Source organism: Ictidomys tridecemlineatus, chromosome 8, assembly GCF_052094955.1.
Source record: "Ictidomys tridecemlineatus isolate mIctTri1 chromosome 8, mIctTri1.hap1, whole genome shotgun sequence".
In the NCBI taxonomy this organism is placed as follows: Eukaryota; Metazoa; Chordata; class Mammalia; order Rodentia; family Sciuridae; genus Ictidomys; species Ictidomys tridecemlineatus.
In genome coordinates this window covers 1,836,592-1,851,667 of record NC_135484.1, presented here as the reverse complement: position 1 = coordinate 1,851,667, position 15,076 = coordinate 1,836,592, and the positions used below count along the sequence as shown (strand labels likewise).

Below are 15,076 nucleotides of genomic sequence, written 5' to 3'. Positions count from 1 at the left end.
ACACCAAGGTAAAGAGGGTCACAGGGACAGCCCTGGGTGGCAGCAACTTACCTCCATTCAATGCACTCAGGCTGCACAGAGCGAGGTGGTGCGGGCACACCCTGCCACATGCTCACGATCCAGCAGGAGCTGAGGGAGAAATCCTGAGCGAGTTCCTTAGAGGTTGTGAGTGTGATAACAGGAGCGGTGATGGTGGGAAATGGAAATTCTAAGGTGAGCCCACCCATTAGCTCTCACCAAGATCCCAGACCATCACAGCGCTGCAGATGAATGGGTTCCTGTTGCACTGACTTCCGGGAAACTTCTAGTTTTATTGCTATGTGTTGTCTTTCTTTTGTGAATAGAAGCTGCAAAACTTAAATGAATACTGTGAGCCAACCCCACTCTGGACACTTGTGTTCACGCTGCCTTTAAGTTCCAGACACACACACCTCTGAATCTTCAGGGTGGGTGGGTGGGGCAAAGAAGAAAGAATACAAATAAGATCTCCAGCCCAGGGACATCTTCTGGCACCACAGGCTGGTCTAGAATGGGGTTTCATATAACGTAAGAGTTTAAAAAATAAAAAGCATGGCTGAAATTGAAAACAATCTGAGCCATGTGTGGTGGCGAATACCCCTAATCCCATCAATGCATGAGACAAAGGCAGGAGGACCCCAAGTTCCAGGTCAGCCTGGGCAACTTAGCAAGACCCTGTCTCATAAGATGAAAAAGAGTTGGTATGTAGGTCAGCTAGAGTGTCCTTGGGTTCAGTCCCCAGTACCCAAACAAACAGACCGATAAAAAAAAAGAAACTCAAAACCAAAAACCAATTTGAATATTTCAGCAAAATATATGTTAGTTATTACTGATACAGACCTAAATACTGGGAAATTATGCCAACTTTAATAATGTTAAAAATTTTAAATGCTAAATTATGTACATATTTAAGTACAAGGAATATCATGTTCTGCTAAAGACTCATGGTTTGCATAAAGAAAATTTATGATAGTCAATGAGGAAAAAAGAAAAAATTAAGAGTATCATAATTCAATTTCACATACTAAGCATTTAAAATAATAAAAACTGAAGAAAATTTTTATCGAAGTTGTTGATAAAGTGATGAAGGAATTTGGGAAGAATTGCCAACTCTTTAGCACTGCCTGCTCGCAGCAGCAGGAGCCGGCTTGTCAGGGGAGCAGTCACAGACCTTCCCAGCACAGGGCTGGTGCAGCCATGCAGCCCTGACGCTGCTCCCTGTCTGCTAAGGTGCAGAAAGAACGTCTGAGATGCCCCCAGTCCAAGGCGGTAAAATTCCCTCATTATCTGTCAAGCGTCATCTCTTTCAAATAAGATGATCGCAATTTATTTGAAATGCAAAGTTCTCAACTTGTACGTGAGTGTTAATGGTTTTGCTGGCTTTGCCACATCGATCATTATCTTGGGTGGTGGAGAAAACTGGTCCTAATGAGAACTCCTCCCGTGAAGCACCTCCGAGTGCCCAGTGTCTGCACAGCCCACGGACAGTGCATCATTTCTGTCATTTACAAAACCTTTCCATGTTTTAAGGTAGATGATCTAAAATGACTGCATTTGACGATTCTGTCCGATGAAGTGATGACGCCTGTCAATCCGTCACCTTGTATCTTTTCCCAATCAGCTCTCTAGGTACATCATGTTCAGTAAACAGCAGAGAGAGTTAGATACCGTGTTGAAGAGCTAGAACCCAAACAGGGAAACCTGAAGCACGTGCGGATCCTGAGGCTCCCCTTAGAGCCGGAGCTGTGGAGTGCACGCAGAGGCCCGTCCCTGGAGAGCCAAGGTCTGGATGTGGCCAGCTCTGCCTTCTACAGAGGGAGAGGCTGGCAGGAGGAGGAAGGCATGCTTCAGTTTCAGAGCGAGGGAGAGCGCTCTGCCCCGTGTCCTTCCTATAGGTGAGCCCTGCCCTGGCTCTCCTGCTTCTTACTTCTTTGTCAGTGGCCCCTGTCACCTTTAAAGAGTGGATGGCTTTGGTCTTGAACATTAATTATTTATCTTCTTCCCCGAACGCTGCAGGGAGGCAGAGTCCTGGTGTGATCAGAAGTCTGGCGCGTGAGCTCAGAGCCCTGGGTGAGCTCAGAGACGCGGGGCAGCGGCTGAACCATGAGGGAAAGCAGAGGTGAAGGACCCAGACATGGGATCTCAAGGACGTGAGGCCGCCACTCGAAGAGGAAAGACTGACGTGAAATGCCCTTCTGCTCTGGGTTTTAAAAAGGCAAGTACAAAAGCATAGTCCAGCGCTCCGAGCTCCGAAACTCAGTCCCCGGGCGTTTGGGGAGCTCAGAGGATAAAGGAGATCCAGCCAGCGGATGAACTTTGACAGCAGTCACGGGTCTCTGTGACCTGGCGTGGGACGGGGACACTGGGACTGTGGGACGTCAGGTGATAAGGCCAGATGCTCTCCTGCAGTGATGTGAGCACACTGGAGCTCGGGGTAGGGGCCAGGGGCTCCCCAGGGCCAACCACGTTATTAAGAGGGGCGGGAAGAGCGCGGCGGGCATTCAGGAGCCCCTCAGGGGAGAGTCTAGGTTTGTTGATGGTTCGGACATTGTCAGAATGAGTGGAAGAGCAATCTGTGCTGGAACTCACATGTTTTCCTACGTGGTTGTCGATTAATGGTGTTTATGTAATGTTACGGGGTTTGGAGAGCAAAGGGGGAGGTTTGCAATTTTAGGTGTACGTTGATTGGGCTACTGGACACTTAACCATCTGTGGGTCCAGGCCACCTGCTTTGCAAAGGGAGGTCTTCGTCCCCTCCCGGGTGTTCACGTCCTTCTGCACGAGCGTCTTCACGGGAGATGAACCTGATCCACCTGCTGCCCACCATGGCGCTGGCCCCCTGAGGAGGAAGAAGGCAGCCGGCCTGAGGCGCTCACGGTCTGAGGTGCGGGTGACTGAGCAGTTGGTCAGTGGTGGTCAGCAGTTTGGGAATCAGAGACCAGAGCAAAGGCTGACCCCGAGTGGGGCCAAGAGGACTCGGATGTGGAATGTGCACAACGGCTCGGGGTCGGAGGTGTGGACCTGGGCTGGCGATGATACTGAGGGTGTAGACACCTTAGGAGTGGAGGTGGGCCTCGCTGGGGCAGGCCCTAAAACGGGTAGTTTGTCCTGGGCCTTTCTCTCTCTGGCTCTTTGCTCCCTGCCGCCATGAGGTAAAGAGATGCTCCACCACACCCCCACGCTCACCTCACCACAGGCCGGGAATCCATGGGGCCAGGAGACGGTGACCGCGACTCCGAAGCCCTGGGCCACAATGAGTCTCTGTCCTGAGTTGACTTTCCCTGGCGTTTTGTCACGGTGATGAGAGCCGGCTGACCCCTCCACCCCAGACTGGAATTCCCTGAGCAGCGGCACCAGAAGGGGGCAGAAGAATCGGTCACAGGGTGGTGAGAGCAGCTTTTCCAGAGTGACGTGTGCCACAAGGACGGGGCAGCAGAAGACACCCGCGCGGGGGTAGTGGGAAGCCGGCTCAGACGTGGGTCTGTCTTGTGTTGGGGCTGACCTGGAGGCACACCGCGAGGCCCCCTGGACGCCTTGCCTGTTCTGCCCTGGAGGATGGAAGGGGCGCCAGGAGCGGCTCTGGTCACCAATGCTGTCCCTAGGGTCCACCTCTTCCCTTGGTTCCTGTGTGTTGGCAGGGTCACTGTTGGAGTCCTGCTGGTAAGTTCTGGGTGCAGGAGGCTGGGCTGCTCTGACGGTGCACCTCCATGACCTCTGGGGCTGGCTCTGAGCCCGCTCCCTGTCCCCAGGAGCTCCACATCACTCATGGTGAAGCGGGACATGAAACCCCCAGGTATGCGGGGATCTCTCTCGGGTATGGTTATCAGAAGAAGATTAGTCTGGATTGTTTGGAAATCTCAAGCAGACGAGGAATGCCCTTGTGCAGGGGTGCCAGGCCAGACCGCCCTCCATCACCCCGTGTGCTTGCTAAGAGTGAACCTAATTTGCATTTTCCTGGTCTGCATTCGGTCATTCACTCTGTTTATTCAGGTAAAACTTGGTCCCTGCACAGAACTAGAAGGCTTGACACTGCTCTCTGATTGTCATAGAAGGGAGTGAGCATTGAGAAATGCTACCTCCTGAAAATAAGAAGCCTCAGAGTGACCACGGCAGGACTTCCCTGGGTTATTTAGATACATTGTTGCACTGAGTTGTAAAGTCATAGCTCAACCTGAGGAAGAAAGGAAGGAAGTGGGTGCCTTTTAGGATCATTCTCAAAGAACCAGCAAGGGTTCTGCCTGGCCTTTTCTGCGTCAGCAAGGCCAGCCCTGCTGCCTCGACTGGGCCAGCGATCGGTGCCCAGGTCCACGTGTGTCTGTTTTGGGGAAACCATCAATCAAATCAGGTCTTTCTGGGGAAGACAGATGCCAAGTCCACTGGAGACAGAGACCTGACCCTCCTTGGGCTGCTGGAGTGGTGCTCTCCCTTCCGTCCATCCTTGCCTTGGGGACCCAGAGGTGGGAAAGGGCGCGCCCCAGCCTGCAGGTCCCGCCTGCAGATGACTGCGATGAGCGTGCCCGGAGTGCCGTCTGTGACTGTCCTGTCCTTGCCACCTGAAGTCCGACATGTTGCAAGCCATCAAGATACGGAAACGTGTTGGCTCACCAGCCAGGGGCAGGACAGGGGCAAAGGAAGTGTCACACCCGGTGTCTCACCGCACGTGGAGAGGTGCTCCTGGCTTGCAGAGGACCCAAGAGCTGAGCCACCAGCACAGGTGTGTTCAGCTTGCAGAGAATTGGAAGACCTTGTCCCTGCCTGTCCCCTTCCACAGGGCGTGGGCAAGCACACGCCAGAGGAAAAAGCCATTCACAGGATGGTGAGGGTCCGAAGTGCACCCTCGCTGCCCAGAAGGAGCAGGGTCCCCACGGGGTGGTGCAAACAGCTGAGGTACAAACAACGAGGATCCGCAGTCTGGGCTGACCCTCTGCTGGACATGGGACCCTACCACCAAACGCTTAAGCTAAACCTGCAGAAGGCAGACTCGGGTCAGCCAGCCGCAGCCCAGACTGCGTGGGCACACCTCCGGTGGCTCGCCTTGGGGAGGAAGAGCCTCTGGAGGCTGGCATCTTCCCCTGGTGCTGGCGGTGAAGTGCTGGGGAATGGTGACCAGAGGTTCTGGTGTGGGGCTGCCCCTGAGTGTTGCCTGTGCCCCGCTTCTGGCTGGCTCAAGGTTGTGCTCAGGAGCTGCAGTTCACGGAACCCAGATGCACAACCCCCAGCCCCACGGCACTCTGCCTTGGATGAGAGCAAAGCCCAGAAGATGCACATGACGCTCTCCTGGAAGTTCAGGGCTGACATCCCGCTGAGGCTCAGCCCCGAGCACACAGAGGAACCTGCGCTAGCCTCCCAGGTCCGAGGGAGGCCGGGGAAGGAGCCGGACCCGGCTCACAGCCCTGGAATTCACATGTATCTCTGGAATTTATATGGACTCCTGGAATTTGTATCTACCCCTGGAGAGCCCAGACTCCTTTTTGGAGAGCTGATGAGAAGACTGACGGGAAACTCGGTTCAGTTCAGCGCGGTTTCCGTGCACGGAGGCCTCGTCGTCACCGAGGCCAAGGTATGTCTCTGGGTTTTGGTTTTGGCCCTGAGTGCTGAGCAGCACTTTAAAGCTGGGGTTGGGGGAAGAGCCCAGACACGTGATCTCCAAGGGACTGACTTCATGGTTAATTAAAATATCTGGGCCGGCAAATTCCTTTGAAGATGACTGCTCCTGAGGTAAGGGACGCAGGGGTGGGACCCAGGCCAGCAGTCCTGCCAGAATTCAAAGCCCGCAGGATTGGAAGTCTACTTCCTGGTGACACACGGCCCTCCACTCTGCACAAAGCCAACGGCCACGCAGCATCTAGTGGCCACTGGGCGGAAAGTGGTCCTGTGTGCTCCCTTGTCCAGGCCTGACCTCTCTGAAGGCCACCTTCCCAGGCCTGTCTGCAGACGCCCACCGCACCATCACACCCCTTCCCATCATGGGGACAGGGGCTGCTCACGGCCTGGTCAGGCAGCGCAGTGTCCTCAAGCTCCCGTTTAACAAGCGATGAAGGTCACAGGGAACTAGACCTCTGGTGAGAGGAGGTGGAATCAGCCTCCGACTCCCCAGCTCAGGGGCTCTGCTCAGTGGTTCCCATACTCACCGAAGCCACGGGACGGTTTCTTCCCTAAGACGGAGTGAAGACTGGCCTGAGTCCAGGAAATGCTAGGTGGTGGGCGGTGGGCTCCTGCGCATCCTTGGAGGGTTCTCTGTGGCCCTGGCCCCTTCACTGTCCCAGGCTGATGGCTTCTGATGGCAGGAGGTCACGTTCCAGGCTTGGCATCTCACAGCTGGACCTGGCCTGAGGTCCAGGCGCTGCAGGCCTGGGGCAGAGCTAGTGACCACAGGTTCCTAGCCCCTCTCTGATGACTCTGCTGGCTTCCTGTTTCTTGGGGGGGATGTGGCCCACAACCCCACTGTGCCCTTTCCCAGCTGTGAGTGTAAAACAGTGTGGAGGCATAAAGATAAAGTCTGACATTGAAAAATGACTTGATTACAGTGTCACTGCAGCTCAGAACCTGAACACTCCCCACAGCCCTCGTGTGGACTTGTCCCCAGGCTGCGGTGCTCCTGGGGAGGCAGCCTGGTGCCAGGAAGTGAGGACAGGGCAAGTGTACTGCCAGGGGATATTGGGACCCTGGTCTCTTCCTCCGTCTCCTTCTGCCTCCTGATTGCTTTGAGGTGAGCCGTCTCGTCTCCTCTGCCACATGATGCATGGTGCCACCACAGTCCCAAAAGCATCAGAGCCAACTCACCATGGTCTGAAACCATCGAAATGTTGATATAAAATAAACCTTTTCTCCTTGTATGTTGATGATCTCAGGTATTTTGTGACAGTCCTGGATTGCTGATAGCACGAGTGCCTTGAACTGTGGATCTGGTTCATGTTACCTTCTGTTCTCTGCCTCGGTTTTGGCATCTGTCAAATGGCTTGAGTGCACTCAGCCTCCGTGGTTGCTCTGGTAGTGAAAAGAGTTCTACAACTGAAGGTTCTAGATGAGGGCCTGGTGTGCTGTGAGTGCTGCTAGTAGGACTGGCTGCAAATACTGCAGAGTCCAACAAGCCCACCATCTGGGTCCAGCGCATAATGCATGTCCACTGGGGCCAGTTGGAGTTCTCTGGTTCGCTCTGCCCTCCCTCTGGGACCAGCACTGGCAAAGCCACTGATCTGAGGGGGGCCCTGAGCACCCCAAGGTTCTCGTGTCAGAGCCTGGACTCAGCACAGAGCCTGCACACGTCCTGGTGACTCAGGTCTTGCACGGGGTGGAGCCCCGGGGCAGGAATGCCAGTCTTCTAGGAACTGGAGAGAGGGAGGACGGGTGTGTGGGCAGCACAGCCCACTCGCCAGTACTTGGTCAGTATTGGCTGCACTGTCCAGAGTGCTGTGACCCTGCCCTCACCTGGGAGAGCCAGGCCATCATGCCCAGTGCTGGGAGGTGTCCGTCTGTCAGTCTAAGGGAAACCAAGGCCGCTCTTCATTCCTTTCGTTCTCCACTTGGGCCTCCACGCTCCGGAGGCTGCGGCTTTACAGACGCTCTGGACAGGTCACGTGCAACAAGAAGTGAGGCTGGCAGGGTCCAAGGAGGCCACACCTGAAGAGAGCCCGGGACGGTGTCTGCTGGGCACTTGTGGTGGTCACCACTCCACTGCTCCTCTGGGCTCCTGGGCCCGGCTGGGCTGTGGAGGACTTGTGACTGCGCCATTCGGAGTGCACAGCGCGTGGACTCCAGGGAGCCCGTGGGAGGCCAGGGACGGAGCCAGAAGTTTTCATAGTTTCCAAATACTTGTTCACCTTTGACCTTGGCACATCAGGCTGACAGGAAGTGCTGCAGAGCGGGCGCCTTGGCGGGGGGTGAATGAAGCCTTTGAGAGACTCTCGGGCCGCTCTTCCCACGTTTGGCCTTGGCTCTTGTGGGGCCACCCTCAGCCTCCTGGAGGCTCACCCAGGTTTTCTCAGCTGGGCCCTCTGTGCTCAACTCGTCCACACAGAAACCCATGCCCAGTGCCCACTGCGTGCTCTGTGGTGCCGGGCTGTCACCTCTGCCCGGTTCCCAAGGGGTCTGTCTCTACAGGTCATCTCTTTCCCGCGCCTGCCCGGGAGCTGGGGTTGGGTTTGGCAGGCGTGTGTGGGGAAGGTGCCCATGGATTCCCTGCCCTCTTCTCTCCTCCTTCTCTGTTCTTACCCCAACTTTTTTCCTCAACCTGAGAATTTTCCAGAAGGGAAACCTCAGCATCTCACTGAGACCTCAGTGGGCAGCATGGCTGTGGGCGGGGTGTGGCTGTCCTGGGTGGGGACAGGGCATGTGCACGGGGAGAAGTGGATGACCTGTCTGGATTGGAATGAGCCCGTCTGAGGCCAGGCCTGGGCACCCCACCTGGAACACCTTCCTGACCATGGGATCTTTATTTCCTGGGCCCGATCTCCAAAAGAGGGGAGCGGAAGCCAAGTTGCCGAGGCGCCCGGAGGAGAGGCTGCTTACATGGGTCCCTGGGGGTGGGATGGGCAGAGGAAGAGAGTCCTGCAGTGTGAACTGGAAATAAACTACAAAGTGGCAATTCGTGGGTCAGAGCTGTGCCAAGGAACCCCGCAGAGTGAGTGACCGCACTGTCTTCCCCACTGGCCGGAGTGACCCCTCCACCAGATCCTTTGCTCCCTGGACCTGCAGGGGCACCTCCTGCCTCAGAGAACATTCTGTCCCCTGGGAGCCCCACCACAACTCAGGGCAATGGGTCAGGCAGGGCAGAGGGGGTGGCCTCTTACACGTGACATCCACACTGTCCCACGTGGAGCCTGACATCTACCAGCCCTCAGAGCCCTGCTCCTCCTTCACGTGGGACTCCTCGCTCCTGTGCAAGGCTGCACCTGTGCTGTGGTCCCACCCCCCTGGACAGGACCTGAGCAGCTCTACCCTCTCTAACCACTGTGCTTCCCCTCCCGCGGGTCTGCAGCCCTCTCTCCTGGGTCTTCCTGACTCGCAAAGAAAGTGCTATGACTTCTCCCCTGTCTGAAAACCCCCAAAATTCCTCTTGGTCCCATTTCTGTTCCAGTGACAGCCTCATTTTTCTACTAGTCCCGGACCCTGTCCTCTCCCTCACCAGGGCTCCTCTGCTGCTCCTGCGCTCAGCCCCACTCCTCAGTCATCCCGTCTACACATCCTCTTTTCCTTCCTTCCTGATGCTTAATATCAGGAGCGCAGAGCTCAGTCCTGGATCCTGTCTCTTCTCACACTCCAGGATCATGGCTCTGGGCCCCTCTCTGTAAGCTGAGCCCTGATCCCACCCAGCTCAGTCCTGGATCCTGTCTCTTATCACTCCAGGATCATAGCTCTGGGCCCCTCTCTGTAAGCTGAACCCTGATCCCACCCAGCTCAGTCCTGGGTCCTCTCTCTTCTCACTCCAGAATCACGGCTCTGGGCCCCCCTCTGTAAGCTGAGCCCTGATCCCACCCAGCTCAGTCCTGGGTCCTGTCTCTTCTCACTCCAGAATCACGGCTCTGGGCCCCCCTCTGTAAGCTGAGCCCTGATCCCACCCAGCTCAGTCCTGGATCCTGTCTCTTCTCATACTCCAGGATCATGACTCTGGGCCCCCCTCTGTATGCTGAGCCCTGATCCTACCCAGCTCTTCTCATACTCCAGGATCACGGTTCTGGGCCCCCCTCTGTAAGCTGAGCCCTGATCCCACCCAGCTCAGTCCTGGATCCTGTCTCTTCTCACTCCAGGATCATGACTCTGGGCCCCTCTCTGTAAGCTGAACCCTGATCCCACCCAGCTCAGTCCTGGATCCTGTCTCTTCTCATACTCCAGGATCATGGCTCTGGGCCCCCCTCTGTAAGCTGAGCTCTGATCCCACCCAGCTCAGTCCTAGGTCCTGTCTCTTCTCATACTCCAGGATCATGGCTCTGGGCCCCCCTCTGTAAGCTGAGCCTTGATCCCACCCAGCTCAGTCCTGGATCCTGTCTCTTCTCATACTCCAGGATCATGGCTCTGGGCCTCCCTCTGTAAGCTGAGCTCTGATCCCACCCAGCTCAGTCCTGGGTCCTGTCTCTTCTCATACTCCAGGATCATGGCTCTGGGCCCCCCTCTGTAAGCTGAGCCTTGATCCCACCCAGCTCAGTCCTGGATCCTGTCTCTTCTCATACTCCAGGATCATGGCTCTGGGCCCCCCTCTGTAAGCTGAGCTCTGATCCTACCCAGCTCAGTCCTGGATCCTGTCTCTTCTCATACTCCAGGATCATGGCTCTGGGCCCCCCTCTGTATGCTGAACCCTGATCCCACCCAGCTCAGTCCTGGATCCTGTCTCTTCTCATACTCCAGGATCATGGCTCTGGGCCCCCCTCTGTAAGCTGAGCCCTGATCCCACCCAGCTCAGTCCTGGATCCTGTCTCTTCTCACACTCCAGGATCATGGCTCTGGGCCCCCCTCTGTAAGCTGAGCCTTGATCCCACCCAGCTCAGTCCTGGATCCTGTCTCTTCTCATACTCCAGGATCATGGCTCTGGGCCCCCCTCTGTATGCTGAGCCCTGATCCTACCCTGCTCAGTCCTGGGTCCTGTCTCTTCTCATACTCCAGGATCATGGCTCTGGGCTCCCTCTGTAAGCTGAGCCCTGATCCTACCCTGTTCAGTCCTGGATCCTGTCTCTTCTCACACTCCAGAATCACGGCTCTGGGCCCCCCTCTGTAAGCTGAGCCCTGATCCTACCCTGCTCAGTCCTGGATCCTGTCTCTTCTCATACTCCAGGATCATGGCTCTGGGCCCCCCTCTGTATGCTGAGCCCTGATCCCACCCAGCTCAGTCCTGGGTCCTGTCTCTTCTCACTCCAGGATCATGGCTCTGGGCCTCTCTTCTGTTTGCTGAACCCTGATCCCACCTGGTACATCCCCTTCATGGACCCTGGACCACAGGCAGCTGCCTCCTGGGCCTCAGTTTAGGCACCGACTGGCGCCTCTGAAGCCCACATCATGTGAAATCCCTTCCACAAAAATGGTTCCTGCTGCGTCCTCCCTGATCACCAAAGCCTTCTCACACCCCAACCATGCTGCCCACCTCCCCGTTGACCTGGATCCTGGGCCTCACCTCCACCTGCAGACTGCAGCAAACTCCCTTGGCTCTGACTTGAAAACAGCAGAATCAGTTGGGTTCTTCTCATGATCATCCTGCTTCAGTTTCCTCACCTCGCAGGTGGAGAGTGGTGACGGGCTTCCAGAGACCGCCAGCAGCTCCAGCAGCCCCCCTGAGATCTGGGTGTAGCGGGAGCCTGAGCTTCCCGCAGCACCTGGCCGCCTCGCCGCCTCGGGTGGTCGGCCGAGGAGGGGGGCTTTCATAAGGCGAGTGTCCTAAGCTGTGATGGGACACTGCCTGGGCAGGGACTCTCACAGCCACCCTCTCACCTGGCCCTGTCACCTGCTCCCTTTGCAGGCTGCTGGCTCTACAGTGCTGGGGTTTGCACACGGGCTTTCCAGGCACCAAGCTGAGAGTGATTTTTTCTGGAAGGATTTGTGCCTACTCTCCAGGCCAGGAGGGGTGGCACCAGAGAAACATCTGGAAGATCTATAAGGCGGCTGCAGAGTTTGCGGAAATTCTGTGACCTTTGCCTGGCTCTCACAGTGGTCTGTAGTAGAAGCCATACTGAGGGCCTGCCATTTGCCCTTCCCCCTTGATGACTCCTGGTGGACAGTGACTTGGACGCGCACAGATGGGGGCTCCACTCTCAAGTCTGGGCTGTGGCTGTAGGACACAGTGAGGCTGGCAGAGGCCAACGTCCTGGCTCATTGTACCCTCTCCATGTGGTCACCTCCGAGGGCTAATCCGTGTTGACAGAGGGACACGGTACCGTGCCTGGGGAGCTCCCGGGATGAATGGCATCTGCAGACACTCCTAGGCCAGTGTGCCAGGCCGGAGCCCCGCTGCAGCCACAGGTCACCCCTTCCAGTTTCATCTCCAGCTCTCACGGAAACTGATGCTCACTCTTGGTCACAGCTGCAGGCTCCCTCTCCCAAGCCGGGGCAGGGTGGACGTGGCTCGGTGATCAGGGACAATGGGGGCTTCAGGCCCTCCAGCAGCAAGTGAGTGAGCCTCCTGGCACCCTCCCCCAGGGCACCTGGGCAGGACACTCGGTAGCTGAGCTCTGACGCCCACAGGGGCCCGTCTGCAGAGCTCGAGAGGCCACGGCTGAGCGGTGGCTGGGAGAGTCCAGAGCAGGTCCTCACACTCCGCAGTCACCAGAACGCAGCCTGTTGCTTCTGATGGACGTGGTTTCCCAGAGGACCTGTGGCTGCGAGTGAAACCTCCCCCACCATGATGCCGTACACGCCGTCTGCCAGAGGCCTGTGACTCATACACGTCCCCGTCCCCCACAGGTTCAGCTTCATCAGAAAGGAAATGCCATTAAAGAACAGGACATCCGCGCCTGATCTCATGTTGGACTTTCTAAAAGTGATGTTGGGCCTCGAGGGGGGTGTTGAATGGATACCTCAGGATCTTCCTTGAGGAGTATGCATTTAAATGGCTTCTGTCCGTTCAAAGAGACGTGCAGTGCTGTCACAGCTGTCACCAGAGACACAAGCTAGCTTGACACCATGGGAGGCAGTCGGGGATGGTTGACCAAAACTGCTGATGCGTTGATATTGACCCCGAAGCACACGTGCTGTTAATCGGGTGGCCGGGCACATTGGCAGCAGAGCTGAGAGGTAAACCCAGGTCTGCTTGAATAGCCGCAGCTACAGACGGGGATTGAGAGAGCTCTGTGGACAGATGTGGGAAGATGTTCAGACAGGAAGGTAGAGGTGAAGGTGAGATACAGAACTGCAGGTAGAGGGAAGGATAATCATTCATCTTTCCATCTGAAGGAACACAAAGACTAGCAAAGGCTGAGTACAAATGGTTAGTCATCAGGGTGACCAGGGAATTGCACCAGTGGGGGCCACCAGGGTGAGACTTCTTGTTGCTACATCTTTCGATTCCATCCTAAGACTTGGACAACGTGATGTATTGTCCACTAAGCAGAAAGATGCCCATTAAGCAGCACCTTCAGTGATCACAGTCACGCTGTCTTCCTTCTCCCGAGCATCTTTGGAGCCTGGCTCCAGTGCCAGCTCAACCCTGCTGCTCCCACGCTGCGGCCAACAGGGCAGTGTCTGCACATCTGCTGCAGCAGACTTCCTGCAGCTCTGCACGATAGTTAGAAGGGAGCTGCCTGTCTGCCCTGAGATGCTCTTCCTGAGGGAAGCTCCTGTGTGTCAGGCACCCGGGTGAGGGACCCACGAGCATTGTCAATGAATGAGCAGTGTGGGGTCCCTCCTTGGAGCACTCACAGCAACACTGGGAGGCCTGGGACCCTGAGAGTGGCTGAGATCCCCCCTGGGAGGAACTGGGGTGCCTGAGGATCTATGGGAGCAAACATCAATCTCCAGGTGACCAGGGATTGCCGTGCAGCCCAGGCCCCTTCCAGGCTCCTGCCTGTCCTGTCCTAGCCCCAGGGGAATGGCCATTCTGGTGTCGAGGACCATGGCCTCTGCTTTGTGCATACCCAGTCTACTCCATGTGTTCATGCAACGCCAAGTCGATGGAGAATTCCATCAGCTGAACGTGAAGCCACTTTCAGCTAATGCCCATCAGGGATGGGAATGATGAGGCTGAAATTTGGACTTGATGGGCAACAAGTGCTTTCGCGGGCATGTGCTCGGCAGCTGACCAAGGCAGCGAAGCTGGGCTGGGGGAGCTGGAGCCCTGACTCCAGGCTGACACCGCCCAGGCCTAGGAGTGGAGGCTGCCAGCGCTGACTTTCCGCCTCCTAACACCACTTGGCACTCCACAGCTGGTCACCCGAGGCTGCGAAGCAGGAGGGACAGCCGGCAGGCTTCAGGGCCACTTTCATCTTCCAGGCCCCTTAGGAATTGGGAATGTGACTAAGAGATCAGGGCCTGCCCTGGTGAAGTGAGGGGAAACAGAGGTGTCCCCTGTTGCTCTTCCTGACTCATGGGGTCCTTATGGCCCAAGACCGGGAGGGATCTCTAGGCCACCCAGGGAGCCTGCAGCTACGCGAGCCGCCCTTATCTTGCGGTTCTACCAAGGAGCCCAGGCTTCCTCCCTGGAAGGAACTGGGGTGCCTGGGATCTACAGGAGCAAACCTCAATCTCCAGGTGACCAAGAGATGCCATTCACCCCAGCCCCTTCCAGGCTCCTGCCTGTCCCATTCTAACCCCAGGGAATGGCCATTCTGGTGTCCAAGGGCAACGGCCTATGCTCTGTGCATACCCAGTCTACTCCATGTGTCCTGGGGCTTGGCCCTCTCCATCGTTTTTCACATAGACCTCTTCTGCCAACTAATCGCGTTTCTCTTGTCTGCCACATACCTTGAATTTGCCATCGTCACCTGGGTATGACCCCGTCTTACCCTCACAGATCTGCAGTCCAAGGCGATGCTGTCCAGCCAGCTGCATCTGCTCGCAGCCCCCAGGGGGAGGCGAGGGAGAAAGTCAGGAGCAGTCCTGTTCTCAGCTGACCCAGGAGGGCACTTCTGGGAAGCGTGTTTGTGCTGGTATTGCCCGAGTGTGGCTTGCACTAACTAGTTGGGCTCCCAAGCAACCCCCCGAGGCTGGCTGCGTGGCACGCATATTTCACAGGGACAGGGAAGCTCAGAAAGGTTAAGTCTCTTGGCCCCAGGACACACAGATGATGAGTGGCCACACAAATCTTCCTCCACTTCAGAGGCTGACCCCAAACCAAGACTTGGTTTATGTGCAGCATTTGGTAACTCTTTTCAAAGGAAGTAGACTTCTGAGCCCATGCCTGAGTTTTGCTTTAATGTTGAAGAAAAAAGAACCCAAAATTGTCTTTAAACATCCAACTTTGTGAACCATGAAGGCACACGCTTGCAGGCCTGGCTGGGGGCTGTGAGGACTCTCTGCAGGAGCTCGGGGTCCTCCCAGGGGCCCTACGTAAACACGGGAAGGATGGCTCCCCCCTCACCCACCTCTGCCTGCTAGGCAGCTCCAGTGGAGCCCACACCTGAAGCCCGGCCACCCCCATGTG

General features: G+C 56.5%; 1 long non-coding RNA gene across 1 annotated transcript; it reads left to right on the top strand.

Moving 5' to 3' along the window:
- The first annotated feature begins 1,012 nt into the window (after window positions 1–1,012).
- On the top strand, window positions 1,013–6,854 carry LOC144365945 (uncharacterized). The gene is made up of 2 exons (XR_013424670.1): window positions 1,013–1,913; window positions 2,035–6,854. It is a non-coding gene; the product is annotated as an uncharacterized LOC144365945 (long non-coding RNA).
- The last annotated feature ends 8,222 nt before the right edge of the window (window positions 6,855–15,076 follow it).